General features: G+C 45.8%; 1 long non-coding RNA gene across 1 annotated transcript; it reads right to left on the reverse strand.

Annotated features, from left to right (window-relative positions):
* Positions 1-685: 685 nt before the first annotated feature.
* On the reverse strand, positions 686-13,485 carry LOC137218778 (uncharacterized). The gene is made up of 3 exons (XR_010940849.1): positions 13,163-13,485; positions 8,534-8,700; positions 686-2,227 (listed from the first exon to the last, which is right to left on the reverse strand). It is a non-coding gene; the product is annotated as an uncharacterized lncRNA (long non-coding RNA).
* Between the last annotated feature and the right edge of the window lie 1,706 nt (positions 13,486-15,191).

The following is a 15,191-nucleotide window of genomic DNA, read 5'->3' on the forward strand; positions in this document are numbered from 1 at the left end:
GTCAACATGTGAGCCCTTGGAAGAGGGCTGAGCACATAGCAAGTGCCGGGCGAGCCTTTGCTATTGTTGTTATTAGTGCTGTCATATTTGTAGGCAGAGAGGGGACTTGCCCAGTTACATGGCCAGTGACAGGCTGAACTGGGATGGGTCCAGGCCAGGTCTCTTTCCAAGGCATCTTGCTGCCCTGGGGAGGGCTCTGAGGGCTTTCTTTCTATCCAGTGACTGATGTTTTGAGCTTTGATTTAGGATCAGTTCTAAGACACAATAGAAAGCTTATTATTGGGCTTCCTGGTGGTGCAGTGGTTAAGAATCCGCCTGCCAATGCAGGGGACACGGGTTCGAGCCCTGGTCTGGGAAGATCCCACATGCCGTGGAGCAACTAAGCCCGTGCGCCACGACTACCAAGCCTGCGCTCTAGAGCTTGCAAGCCACAACTACTGAGCTCTTGTGCCACAGCTACTGAAGCCTGCACGCCTAGAGCCTGTGCTCTGCAACAAGAGAAGCCATCACAATGAGAAGTCTGCTCACCACAACGAAAAGCAGACCCCGCTCTCGCTGCAACTAGAGAAAGCCCGCATGCAGCAATGAAGACCCAACGCAGCCCAAAATAAATAAACAATAAATTTAAAAAAAAGCATATTATCTGAGGAGAATGAGTGACAAAGGCTGTCCTTCTTCATAAAAATATCTCTTTATTTGATCTCATCCCCAAACAACACTGTACAATAGGTATCTTCATGTTATGGATGGGAAATATACATGAGTATACACATGCCACACCTGGAGACCTGCTCTCAGAAGATGCTCAATACATTTTAATTCCCTCAGTCCTCTGGGTGGGCGTAGTGACTAATGGAGATGTCTGCGTGGAAATTTATCTCCCACTGACCTTTCTTCCCTCCCAGAGTGAGAAATGAGAAATGACGACCAGGAGAGAGAGAGAATCACCAGCTTGGTGGGGCCCCCAGGGGGTTAGGGCTGGATGGGAGGCTGGTGGGTGGCCTGCTGCTGGGTGGGACGAGAATACATTGAGGGGCACCCATCTGTCTTGTCCTTTGACATTCGGGGTAAACTTGTACCTGCTTCTCACTCAGCAAAGCATCTGTGCTATCTGCTTCCGAGAAGAATGTCTAAATAGAATCCAGGCAGGCTGGCTTGAGAGGGGTTCTGTACCAGCCTGGAAAATGTAGGCGGTGGGGGGGCCGGGGGCACCAGGATGGCCTCAGCCCAGAGGGGTGAGGCTGGGAGGGGAAGTCAAGAAGACTCTCGCTTAGGGAGCAGCCCTCAAGGCCTGTGGTATTGGGTCCAGGATCCTTTCTGAAATTTGCTAAAGTTGGTTTTAGGGGAAGTAAAAGGGAGTTAGTTCTATTTCACCAGGGATGCAACTTACAGAAGGGCCTGATATAGCACACTGGTTCAGGGCCCTGTCTGTTGAGCCAGGGTTCACAGTTTAGCCACTCTTCTCCCTACTACCTGTGTGACCCTCAGCAATTCTCTTAATCGTTTTTGTGCCTCTTTCCTCATTTGTCAGATGGAAGAATATTGCTATCACTGGTTTCATAGAGTTGATGCGAGGCCTACACAGGAGACGCTCAGCACGGTGCCTGGCTCATAACAAGCCCTAGATAAATGTTGTCATAATTATTGCTATCATTTAGTACTTACTGTGTATCAGGTGCTTTACATGCATCAATCTCTTATTAAATCCTTGCAACTCATTCTCCCACAGAGAGCAGGGGTCTTAGGTGTGGACCCTGATAACCTAACTCCAAAGACTTTGTGCTTTCTCCTGGGCCAGGCTGACTCTCAAATTCTTTCAGTCTCCATCTGAAATCTCTTTCTGGAAATGTTCCCCACTTGTCCCCGTTGATTGAGAGTGTGGAGAGATCAGTGAGAAGGCTACCTTCTGGGCACCCAGTGCGCTAAGACAAGCTTGGAGTCCAGCATCCCACCTCCAAGGCCAGCGTTCTTGGCTGGATGAAATGGCCCCATGTACACAGACTGCTGTCAGACTCCATGGCTTGCCTCCTGTCTTGGATCGGCAGCTGTGTGGCCATAGGCGAGTCCCATCACTTCCTCAAGTTTCGTTTCCCTCTGCCGTTACCATCTTCACAGCCCCATGGTTGGCTGGGCAGCTCAAGGGGTCTCTGACATGGAGAGCTGCTCATAGATGCGGTTTTGCAGAGATTCCAAGGGGCCTCAGTTATTGTCATTCTTTGAGATGTTTCTACAATAAAAAAATGGAAAAAAAAAAAGACAAACAACATTATAAAATAGGATGTGCTTAAAGTCAGACAATGATCACCCCCTGTTTCTAATCCTGCTGGAGCATGTCAGGGGCTGTACATATCACCTCTTTGGAGCCTACATGGAACATCTAATGTGATACTTTGGGCCTGGGGGTTGGGGCCAAGGTCCTACCTGACCCCTCTGAGACACGTCACGGGTTAGATCAGCTGCTGCCCCTGGCCAGGCCTAGACTGACCTCCTTAGGTGGGGCTGTGTCTCTGTTCCTCAGAGTGTCTGGCATAGCAATGTTCGAGTATCTGTCAGACAGAAAGAAATTGACCTTCCCTCCTTCTCGTAGGATGCCTGGAGTCTCCGAGCTCCCTGCTTTTTGTCATCAACTGGCTGACCACATCTCACCATTTTCTTCTATGCCTGGTTCAGGTTCAGGATAAAGATTGCTGTGTCTGTGGTACAATCCCCACCCCCACCCCACACACCCCCGCACCCACCGTGTGTTCTCAGCTTTTGGTATAAAGCTCTACCTACAGAGGCCTAGAGCTGCAGGGGCGTAGGAGTACAGAGATATACTCCTGGGATAGTGCTGTGTCCTGGACGTGAGAGTCGGCGACCGGAGCTGGAAGCAGCTCAAACCCGGAGAGCAGATGTGATGATGACCTAAGAGAACAAGTGACTAGCCCAGAGCCTGGCACACAGCAGTGTTTATGCATGAAGGAATCAGTGAGTAAAGCAGCTCTGGGCTCTGGCTTCCAGGACCCCCTTGGTGCACCCTCAGGCACCCGTCCTTCCCTCAGTCACAGCACTGGCCCCACATCGTGATTGTTCTTCCCTCTGAATGTGAGCACTGGTACAGCCCTGGTGTCTTGTCTCAGCATCTGCAGCTCCCAGCACTGTGTCTGGTCCACAGTGGGTGCTCCATTCCTGGTGAAGCGATGACTGAATGGCTGGTCCTACATTTCATTCACCCATGGCTGCAAATTGGAGGAAAAAAACCAGGCACCAGAGCTCACTGTCGTGATCGCAGGCTCAGTCGTGCTCCTTCCTGCTTCATGAGATTGCATTAGGTAACTCCAGGCAGCATGAGGAAAGTGTTCTGGGAAGGGCAAGTTGGGAGTCACGGGGAGACTGTTCAGCAAGCATCGGCTACAGATACAGCCTGGGGTAGATGAGTCAGCTCTTCAGAAGACAGAACAAAAACAGAATGGTTTGGAGAAATCATTGTTTTCTTGCTCAACTTACTCTCTTTGTCCAGAATTGGTTCATCTCTTAAACGGCCAGTGGGGTTCGTCCTCATTGGAGGAGGGACATATATTAATAGGAACCCATCAAGGTTATGTGGGGCAAAATGTTTCCTAAAGATTCTATCCTGGGGCTTCCCGGTGGTCCAGTGGTTAAGAATCCATCTTGCAATGCAGGGGACTTTGGTTCCATCCCTGGTCGGGGAACTAGGATCCCACATGCTGCGGGGCAACTAAGCCAGTGCACCACAACTGGTGAGCCTGTGTGCCACATCTAGAGAGATGCCCGTGCACTGCAACAAAGAGCCCATGAGCTGCAATGAAAGATCCCTTGTGCCACGACTAAGACCCGACGCAACCAAAGAATAAACATTAAAAAAAAATTACAAAAAAAGATTCTATCCTCAAGTCCTCATTTTATAGAAGAGAACTTTAAGTCTAAGAGTTAAGAAATTTGCTCAAGGCCACACGACTAATCAATAATTATACTACTTGCTATGATTTATTGAGCACTTCCTGTGAATTAGCCACTAATATTATTATGATAAGGTTGCTGGTTAAAATAACCTTATGGATTGGGTTTAATTATCCCCATTTGACAGAGGTAGAAACTGAGGCTCAGAGAGATTAAGTAACTTGCTCAGTGCTACCTTGTTAGATATTGACAGAGCTCGGATGACAATCCAAGTCTTGCAGACTCAGAGCCTGTGCTATAGAGGTTATTAGTCAGCAGAATGTATACATCGGAATCCCCTCTTTTATAATCTTTTATAATCCCCTAATTATAAAAATTACTCATGCCAGAGTCCCACTTCAGACCTGCCAAATCAGAACCTCTGTGTAAGTTCTGCTCCCTAAGTGATTCCGATGTGCTTGCATGCTTGAACACCTTGGCATAAAAAACTCACATTCTCTCAGCCCCAGGTTTTCTTATCTGAAAAACAGGGGACCCAGAGCTCTTTTCAAGGACCCGAAAGAGCTTATGCATGTGAAAGGGCCCAGCACAGTGTCCATCAGGGGTGCTCTGTAATTGCAGACTTCCTGGTCCCGGCAACCAAGGAGTGCCTGGAGGGCCCCAGGTCTCTTGTGTGTGTACATGACCCCACTTTGCCAGAGACCCAGAACACTGTTTTCTGGGCTTCGGGGTTCAGTTTCCTGATTGTTTGTTATTATTCTTAATAGAATTCAGGAGGAGGCCATGAGTGGGCCAGACATCTGTGATAAATCTGCCAGGGTTTTTACAGGAAAGATTTCCCAAGTTCACTGTATCCTATATTTCTTGCTTTTCTTTCCACCTACAACCCAGCCAGGAAAATATCTTGCTTGAACTGAAAGAAAACAGCCTGTTAGCCTCTGGTGAAAGTTGACTTAGGGAATACGAGTGTCATATAATATAGTGACTGAGTGTGAGGATGTTCAGGGCCTTCTTTCTGAAACACTGACCTGAAAGTGAAAGGGAGTATTTGTTGCAAACCTTCCTTGTTTCAGTCCTGGTGCCAAGTGCTTCACATGTGTTATCTCATCTCATGTAGAATCTCCCTAATGGGGATGTGAGCAATATTATTATCCCTATTTTACAGATGAAGAAACTGAGGCTCAGAGAGTTTGCATGACATGACCAAGGCCCAACAGCTAAGTGAGCAGGTCCAAAGCCTACAGTCTTCTCTATACCACAACTATCCAATCAGGCCTTCTGTTTCCTCTAATATTTTCTAATAACCTTAAATTAATTTTTTGACAAAAGCAAACAAATTTTAAAAGGTTGTACCCCCCAACCCCCCAAATAGAAATCTTTCTAAGATTTAGTGTTCTTGCTATACTCGGTATCCCTGGAGCCTGGCACCATGCCTGACTCTAGTAGGTGGGCCATAAATGATTGGTGATTGAAGGGACAAATGGGCCTGCCAGAGTCCTCCTTTCTTTCCATGGGGCCTCCCTGTGCCCATTTTTGCCTCCACCTCAAGCTCCCTCCCATTGTGTCTGGGTCTGCTCCCCTGGGAACTTTCTTGCTTTGTGGCAAGTCTGGAGCCCAGGGCTTCCCCCTCTTGTGCTTGGTCTGTTTTAGGAATAAGCAAGCTCCTCGGGTCCCCTATGATATTCATGGGACAAGTCACTTTTATTCTCTGGATTTCCATTCTAAGATGTTAATAATTATTAAATATATGCCCAAGCTTTAGTTTTAATACATTTAATAATAATATGTAATTTTTTCCTATGTCCCAGGCGCTCTGTTGAGCATTTCATATACAATATCTTGAATACTCACAACAACCCCATTGTAGTGGGTTGAATAGTGTTCCCCCCAAAAGAAATGTCCAAACTCTAACCCCCAGTAACTGTGAACGTGACCTCATGTGGAAATAGCGTCTGCAGATGTAATTAAGTTAAAGATCTTGGGCTGGGCTCATTCTGGATTTAGAGTGGGTCTTCCATCCAATGACTGGTATCCTTATAAGAGAAAGGAGAGAGAGATTTGATATGGGGACACAGAAAGAAGACCATGTGAAGACGGGGACAGAGATTGGAGTGATGAATCTACAAGCTGAGGAATGCCAAAGATTGCCAATGGTTACCAGAATCCTGGAGAGAGGTGTGGAATGGATTCTACCTCCGCGTCTCCAGAGGGAACCAACCCTGCCAACACCCTGAATTCGGACTTTTATTTAGCCTCACAAACTGTGAGAGAATAAGTTTCTATTGCTTTAAGCCAGCAAGTTTTTAGTAATTTTTTTATACCTGTAATACAGGAATGGTTTTTAATTTTATAGATATGAAAACTGAGGCTGAGAAAGAGGTTATGACTTTGTCCAAGGTTACAGAATTAGAAAATGCCCCAGACTGGTTTCTAACTCATTTCAGGGCTGGCTTCTTGGACATGCCACCTGTGCAGATTAATGCTCTGTTGTGTTTTCTTGAAATTCTTAATTTTTGAACAAGGGGCCTTGTGTTTTTATTTTGCACTGGGCCCTTCAAATTATGCAGCCGTTCCTGACTGGGTCTCTCTGGTCCTCAAATGTCTGCTCTTTCCTTTACCATCTGCAGGGTCACAGCCACGTACATCCTAGGTCTCTGTCGGTCCCCACAGCCTCATTCCCAACCAGTGTCCCCATTGTGGTAAAAGCTAAGGCCCCCAAAGATGTCCTTGTCCTAACCCCCAGGACCTGTGAATATGTTACGTGATATAGTAAAGGGACTTTGCAGACATGATTAAATTAAGAATCCCGAGATGCGGAGATTGTGCTGGAAGATCTGGTGGGCCAGAGGTAATCGTTAACAGTTCTTATAAGAGGGACAGAGGAGTTGAGTCCAAGGAGAAAGCAATATGATGACAGAGCAGAGATGGGAGTGATGCACTTTGAAGATGGAGAAAGGGGCTGCTAACCAAGAAATACAAATGGCTTCTAGAAGCTGAAAAAGGCAAGGAGATTCTACCATCAGAGCCTCCAGAAGGAGCCAGCCCTGCGGACGCCCTCACTCTAGCTCAGTCGAACTGAGTTTGGAGTTCCAACCTCCAGAATTGTAAAAGAATAATTTTGTTTTTAAAGCCACTAATTTTTTGGTAATTTGTTATAGCAACAAAAGGAAACTAGTACACCCTGCTTTGAAGACTCCCTCCTACCCTCACCTTTAAATCTGCAGAAGAAAAAGGAATCATTCTGGAGGTTTTAGGGAAGAGTAATAGAACTCTAGTTCAACAGAAAAACATTCAAAACATTTACATAACATTTCTATATAATTGTAGAATTCACAAATTTTCAAAGGTTTTCAAAGATTTTCAAATTCCTTTTCTTGAGGTTCATTTAATATGCAAGAAAAAAGATCTCAATATTTACAGTTAAATCATGAAAATTATCAATGCAAAACAATAAATATTAGTTTAGAAGTCCAAAGAATATTAAGGAGTGTGTCTTTGAAAAATCTCTCCATGCTTGTTTTAATCTTTCATTATTCTGAAAGGGAATATGATTTTAATATTTGTGTTATTTAATGGTCAGATTTCTGACTAGTACATAAAAAGTAGTTAAACATTAACAGATTGGTTTAAACATGAATTTAGTATAAGCCCCCTTTAGTTAAAAAAATGAATGAAAAGCAATCATCAAAAATAAACTAAAACTAAAAAGAAAAAAAAATTGAAAAAGAAACCAAAGTCCATTTTCCTTGATTTTCAAGGTTGCTTGTCACTTAGATTTTGCCCAGAGTGCCTTCCACATCTCCCACCAGCTGGCTCACACAAGCTATGCAAAGGTATGCAGCTGCAAAAGCATGAATTTCAGATTAGGCTGTGTTCCACAACTTCCTATCTGTGTGAGTTCAAGCAAGTTACTTCATTGGTCTGTGTCATATTATGTCCGTTTCACAAATGAAGAAATTAGTCCTCAGGGCTGGGTTGTAGAAGAAGTGAATCAAGTCTAGCATGATGTTCTGCACATCACAGGTGTTGGAGATGATGCTGTCAAGTATTAATTGCTGTCCCCTCTTCTTTTCAGAGAGCAGCCAGCATGTTGTAGACTCACTGAAGTATGGTTGTTAGGGAAGAAACACTGATTTAAAAAGTCACCATTAGGATTTCTAAGTAGGCATTTGAAGCTCCTAGCAGCAAACTGTCTATACAGAGGACAAAACCTGGATCAACTCAGGGCCTGCAGTTTACGCATTAAACAATTGAGGATCCAGGGGTGGTGCTGTTGTCTTACATAAAAAGAGCTCAAACCTTTCTGAGTGCGTAGAAAGATGGAAGAGCTGGAGAGGAGGGGGCCATAGAATGAGTCTCTGGTCCAAGTGTTATCTTGTCCCTCTTGAAGATATAAGACAGAGAGTGAATGCATCCCCAGATGTGTTTGATGAATCCCAAAGAAGGGGTACCTGGGAGCTTCTGGCCAGCATCTGACTCCTCATTCTGGGACGTTGTGAGCCCTACAAGGATCTTCCTTCACTTTGTCCTGGATGAGTGGAGTGAAGATGTAATGGGATATTTGCTTGCTTCTTTAACTGAGCAACAGGTAAATAACAGTAGCTTAAATGAGATAAAAGGTTATTTCTGTCACCTGAAGTTTAGACTAATTCGTCCAGGAAGGAAAGGCAGCTCTGTTGCACGAGTCCTTCTTTCTCGTTACTCTGTTACGTCCTTAGGGTGATGGTTCAGTCTTCTCGAACCATCTCAACCACGAGAGCTGTGGTTAGCTCTCCTCTACCACATCTGCACTTCAGTGAGCTGGAAGGGGGAAAAAAGAAGAGGGGAAAGAGAAGCAAGTTGCTTCCTTTTCAGGGCATGACCGGTTTTATATGTCACTTCTTTTCACATCCTATTGGCTGGAACTTTGTCCCATAGTCATCCCCAGCTGCAAGAAAGGCTTGGAAATGGATTCCCTAGCTGCATGGTTATTAGACAGGCTGAAACTTATAGGTGTGGGACCTTATAATTAATGGGAATCAGGGTAGAATGGATATTGGGGACAATTAGTAATCCTGCTAAAGAGAACCCACATAGAACAGCAGATAATTTCTCCATTGAATCAGGTGGGGTTCAATCAAGGAAGTAGAACCATTATAACTGTTATGAAATAAAGGATTTATTTTAGAAACAAGACCTTACACAATTGGGGGAGAAGCTGGGGAAATAAAGGTCTGAACTGGGAAGTTGGAGGATTAGAGGAAAGTCTCTAACCAACACTTCTGAGACCAGTGGAGGCAGACCAGTGAGGGAGAATGCGCTAGATCTTCAGGACCTCTCATCTGTCTCTCACCTCATCTAAATACGACAACCTTAAGAGAGTGATGGCTGCTGCTTTACTTCCGCTTCTAAATCTCGCATACTTTTCTCTTTTGACCAATTCCAACCTGAAATTGTATACGAAAGCTGTTCTGGGAAATGTAGTTGTAGCTTAGTCAAGTTGACACAGTTACACACCACAACATTCATGTTGTCCAGAGCAGTGGAGGTGGGTATGACATTGACATGGAGCAGGACTGGGGATTGCAAGGCTGGGCGAGGGATGAAGGGCAGCAGGGTCTGCATGGGTCACGTGGGCAACACTTGTCTCTATGGAGGATAGTGCTGAGGATGAGATATCTGCCTCCCCGGCCCTCTCCCCAGTGCCTTGACATCACGTACCAGCCCCTCCATTCCAACGTTCCTCACTGCATCAGGACTAAGTTGCCATCTTGGGGCTGGTCTGGGAGGGAAGAAACTTTGACTTGAGAAAAACCTAGTTAATTTAAGAAAAACCTCAATTTAATTATACTAGGATTTCTGCTCTTGGGCAGAATATGGGCTTAGAAGAAAAAATAGGGTACTTTGTAGAAAAATAAGTTGCATTTCTTATACACTTGAATATGTAAAGTGAGAAATTCACATATACTAAATAGGTAATCAACAAGTCTTACCTTCCTCCTTCCTTTTTGCTGGATGCAGCCAAGTCAAAGGATACCATTTAATGGGGCATGCTCTGGCTTTTGCATGTGTGCTTCCTTGTTTCATGAATGCTCTTTCTTTTATCACTTTGATTGTATTTTAAGCAACCCCACAGTGCATTTCTCCTCAATGACTCAGCTCACATGAACACCTCCTCTGTTAAACTCTCCTGCCCTGCCTCCTCTGTGTGCCCTAAGGAGTTCTGTCAAATGCTTGTGTGTGTGCCCGATCCAATGTAATGTCTCCCAAAGTAAATTGTGAGCCCCCTTGCGCAGGGCCCTCATTTATACTGAGTCTCTGTGTACCAGCCCCAGGGAGCAGCCTCAGTGAACACTTGTTGACCATTTGACTGGATGGACCTTTCTCCAAATTGTGAACAAACAAATCAGATGACTGTTCTGATCTGAAAAGAACAATGTTCCCTAATTGTGTAAATATAAAGTATACACACACACACACACACACGCACACAGAGTTCTCTGCCGATATCATCTGATGGTGTTGATAAACATATAAACCTTCTAAAACTGTATGTAACAGGAATCTATCTTTGGTTCTTCAAATGTTAACTATGAATTATAGCTCCATCTCATTTTATTTTCTCCAATAACCCTCTTCTCATGTCCTTTCCTCTTGCTTGTACTGCAGAGAAACACCTCTTGCTTCAGGCATTTGTTACGGTATTAATTTCCTATGGCTTCTGTAACAAAGTACCACAAATTGAGTGGCTTAAAACAACGGAAATTTGTTATCTTACAGTTCTGGAAACTAGAAGTCTGAAATCAAAGTGTCATCAGGGCTGTACTCCCTCTTAAGGCCCTAGGGAAGAATCCTTCCTTGCCTCTTGCTAACTTCTGGTGGTTTCTGGCCACCCTTGGCTTATAGATACATCACTCCAATCTCTGCCTTTGTTGTCATGTGGCCTTCTCGCTCTCCCCTGTCTTCACGTGACTTTCTAATAAGGATACCAGTTGGATATAATCCAATATGACCACATTTCTACTTGGTTACATCTGTAAACACCCTGTTTCCCAATAAGGTCATGTTCACAGGTACTAGAGATTAGATATTCAACCTATCTTTTGGGGACGTGACTCATCCCACAACTGTCCCCATAGTTTATGTTCTTTGCACCTGGAGGCAGATGTGTTCCAAGCTCAGATATTCCCAAGGACACCTGCAGCAAGCCATTGCATCAGTCCCAGTGGATCCCTGCCAGAACAGGGCAGAATCCTGTCCTCTTGGCCTTTGAAGAGCAAAGTGGCCAGTAGGGCAGGGGGTTGAGGTCCTGTTTCTGAGTGTCCCTCACAGCCTCGTGCATGAAATTGCACAGTACTTGTTGTAATATGGTAGAAAGTACAGAGGCCTGGACATCGCATTTGCTCCATCACCAAAAAGCTGTGTGACCAGAACAAGCTACTTCTCTGAGCATCAGGTCATTACTTAGTTAGTCCTATTTGAATGAACTTACTGAGCATTTGTCATGTGCCAGAATAGGGGTGGGGTCCTGGGACACAGAAATAATTAAGATTATGTCCTCAATGAGCCTGGCATCTAGTGAGGGATAAATCACTCACCCATGAGGTCCCACGAGGATAAATGCTCTCTGTGGTTCATGTAACCTGCTGTGTGCATGTCTGCGGTGAAGGTAACTCATGGAGTTCAGGCCTGGAAGGACTTGTGACCACACAACTGCTCCTCCATTGGGCCTCCGACATTGCTAAGCACAGCCACTTGAAATTCAGAGAAAAACGTTCACTTTTCATTTACTTGTTCATTAATTTGAGCCCTGATCATGTACCAGGCACAGGGCTAGGTCCTGGAGATACAGTGCTGAACAGAGCAGGTACAGGCCCTGATCCAGGGAGCTTACAGTCTACAGGAGACACAGACATTCCACAAGGGGCAAGTTCTGATATTCCCAGGAACTCCTGCTTTGGCCTTAAAGGACAGGTAATTTTTTTAAGGTTCTCAGCCTTGAATCTTGTCTTAGTCTGCTTGGCCTGCTATAACAGAATACCACAGCCTGGGTGTTTTATAAACAAGAAAACTTATCTCACAGTTCTGGAGGCTGCAAATTCCAAGATCAAGGTGCTTTCCTGATTAGGTGTCTGGTGAGCACCAACTTCTTGGTTCATAGATGGCCATCTTCTCATTGTGTCCTCACCTGGTGAAAGGGGAAGGGAGCTCTCTGGGGTCTCTGTTACAAAGGCACTAATCTCATTCATGAGGGCTCCACCCTCATGACCTTATTACCTTCCAAAGGTCCCACCTCCAAATACCATCACATTGGGGATTAGGTTTCAACATATGGATTTGGGGCGGGGGACATAAACATTCAGTCTATTGCACATCTCAATAGATTCCAAATATACAAATTCAGTCTTCTGACTTTTGTTCAAGAATCTTTCCCATCTTATTAAACTGGTCCATGTAGGAAGCAAGGATGAGACCTGCCTCTGCTCAGAGCAGTACGGTTATGCTACTTGAACAAAGTAATATCTGGGAAGATACATAATAAGGGGTAAAATGTTAGCAAGGAAAAGTAGTTCTCATTATCAGGGGCCATCTGGATATATTGTGATGCCAGTGTGTGTGTGTGTGTGTGTGTGTGTGTGTGTGTGTGTGTGTGTGTGTGTATGACAGAGAGAGAGAGAGAGAGAGAGAGAGAGAGAGAGAGAGAGGAGCAAGCACATAAGCTGCTGTGTGGGTCCCTAACTCTAGACCTTGCCTTTCCTAGAAGTTTTTGGTTCGAGTCTTGGCTGGTGTTAGTGTTGCAGGAACCCCCATTGAGGTTCCTTTTCCACAAGGTGCACAGGATATCTGCCCACTGAAAGTAGTAGAGACTTCACTGTTATCTAGAAGAGCACTTTCCATTGTTGGAAAACCCTCCTCCCTCCCCTCCCCTTTCCACATTCATCCTCTGAGCAACCAACATGTGCCCCATTAGAAAAGAAAAAGAAGGTGGGTCCCCTGTCCTTAAGGAGCTCACTGATGTTTGAGTGTCTCAGATAAGTAAACAGAAGATGACAAGCCAATGCAGTAAGTGCTCTGCTTGGGCATGGTGGTGCCCCGTGCTCCTCTCTGAGAGAGCAGCTGACTCAGATAGGGCACCTGGGAGGCCTCCTGGAGGAAGTGATCCTGGCTGAGTCTTGAAGGATGAGTAGGTGTTAGCACAACAAAGGGGAAGGAAATTCCAGACAGACGACACAGTAGGTACAAAAGCACAGAGCCAGAAAACAGTGAGATGTATCCCACCCACCTGTAGACCCCAAGTGGGGGTAAAGATCATCCAGGAGACCTTTCTTCTCTTCTCCTCCTCCTTACCCCCTCTCCTCCCCCTCTCCCAGCATTGTGGGTAAATTGTTCATCCACTCCTCAGATCCCAAGACAGGGAGGTAAACTGATGAACAGTGCTGGGGGGATCACTGTATATGAAAAGGCCATGCATGGGAGTGTGGCTCTCTGCTTTGCCCTCCTAGATCCAGGAGCAGGAGGGAAGCCAGGGCCCAGCCTGCAGGGAGGAGACCCAGCCTCTTCTTCTTTCGTTCAGGCATATGCTCGAGGACTTTCAACTCTGGCCTCTTGTCCCCCGCAGTTAGCTGGCTGGTGGTATGATCCCAAGATCTGAATTTGGACCCAAGACATTCAGAAAAAACTCCAGCAAACTCCCCTTGGAGGGTTTGCGTCCAAGTCCAGCTATTAATATCGGCTTTGGTTTTTCACATGTAAGAGAGCCTAGGCAATCCGACATCCCTTAGTCTGATAAAAAACAAGTGAACCCCACAATCATTCTTAATGCCATCTTTTGTGTGTGCACTGGCATTCAGCCTTGTCCAGAAAGCCTTTCCTTACTTCTTTTTTTCCAGCTGGATCAACCAGATCTGACCCCTGACTCAAGCCAAATTCCCATAGCCTTCTTTTCTTCGTCCACTTACCTCATTCTATCTTGTGTTTTACTGGTGTTGACATCATCTTAGCATCTGGAGGAGGGCTCACATTGTATCTCTTTTGTATTCTCCACCACACTGAGCACATTCAGGACAAATACTTCATACGTATTTATTGGACTCCACTTTTTCCTGGCAGAGAAAGGGGAAACTAGCAACAGTGTAACTTATGGTTATGGGCCTAAGGCGACCATGATTTCTTTACTCACGCATCCAAAAACTGTTCCTTGAGGACCAGGAAGGAGGCAATTTGTCAGCTGTCACAAACTACCTGTCCTCATGGAGCTGATGGTCTCCTTTAATCTGCACCACAATGGAGAAAGTTTGTTTTTACCAACTCAGTGTTTGCCAAACAGGAAAGAGAGAGACTCTGAGTGGGGAAGGCCACCAGGTCTGCAAGCAAGGAGGCAGGCGTCCTGGGAGCAGCTTCTCCACGTTGCTTTCATGTCGGCGCCTGCAGCTGCATCGTGTGCCATTGGAGCCAATGCGCATCACTTGCCTGACCTTCCTCCCCATGTGGCAGCATTTCTAGGACCTGGGGGGAGATAGGCTGTGGACCAAAGCCAGGCCAGTTACCAGAGCACTTTTGCTCTTCTCTTGAAATGTGTGATGCTTTCCCCACATGGCTGAAATTGGAGGGTCCCTCCCTTTTCATAATCCTTTTGAAGAAAAACCAGAGCAACACCCGGATGATTTGTGATGACGAGGATGAGATCCACTGTTTCCATCCTCCTGACATCTGGGAGATGAGCAAAGAGAGGAACAGAGTGTTCCATGCTGTCTCCAGTACCTTCTTCCAGGCGAGCGTTCCCTCCAGCGCTGCAGGACTGGCCCCTCCCACCCCCGGTGCCAGAAAAGAACTCCAGTCAATGGCTTCATTCCCGGTGGTGTGTTTTAGCAAACACACGAAGCATCTCCTTAGTGCAAGACCAGGGCTGGGTGCTAAAGGGACAGAGAGGAGGAGGTGCTGGCCCTGTCCTCAAAGGTAGCCCCATCTGGAGGTCCCCGGGAAAAGGCAGAGCTTAAAGAGTGGGTAGATTTTCAGTGGGTGAAAAACGGAAGGCATTTTAGGCAGAGGCAACAGCCTGGGCAAAGGTGTGGAGGTTTGAGAAGGTGGAGGGTGAGACAGGGTGGGGGGATATTTCCCCAGAGGGACTGTGGCTGGAGCCACTTAGGGAGAGCTTGAGTAAGATAAGTAGATGGCTCTGTCCTTAAGGGGATGGGGAGATGCTGACATATTGCAGATTTATGATTCCTGCTTCACTCAGGGCTCCTATGGGGAGATGTGTTGAATCTTCAAAAACATGGGTGTAGCCAGGTATTATGTTTGGGCTGACAGTA

This window comes from Pseudorca crassidens, chromosome 2 (assembly GCF_039906515.1).
Source record: "Pseudorca crassidens isolate mPseCra1 chromosome 2, mPseCra1.hap1, whole genome shotgun sequence".
NCBI classification, from domain to species: domain Eukaryota; kingdom Metazoa; phylum Chordata; class Mammalia; order Artiodactyla; family Delphinidae; genus Pseudorca; species Pseudorca crassidens.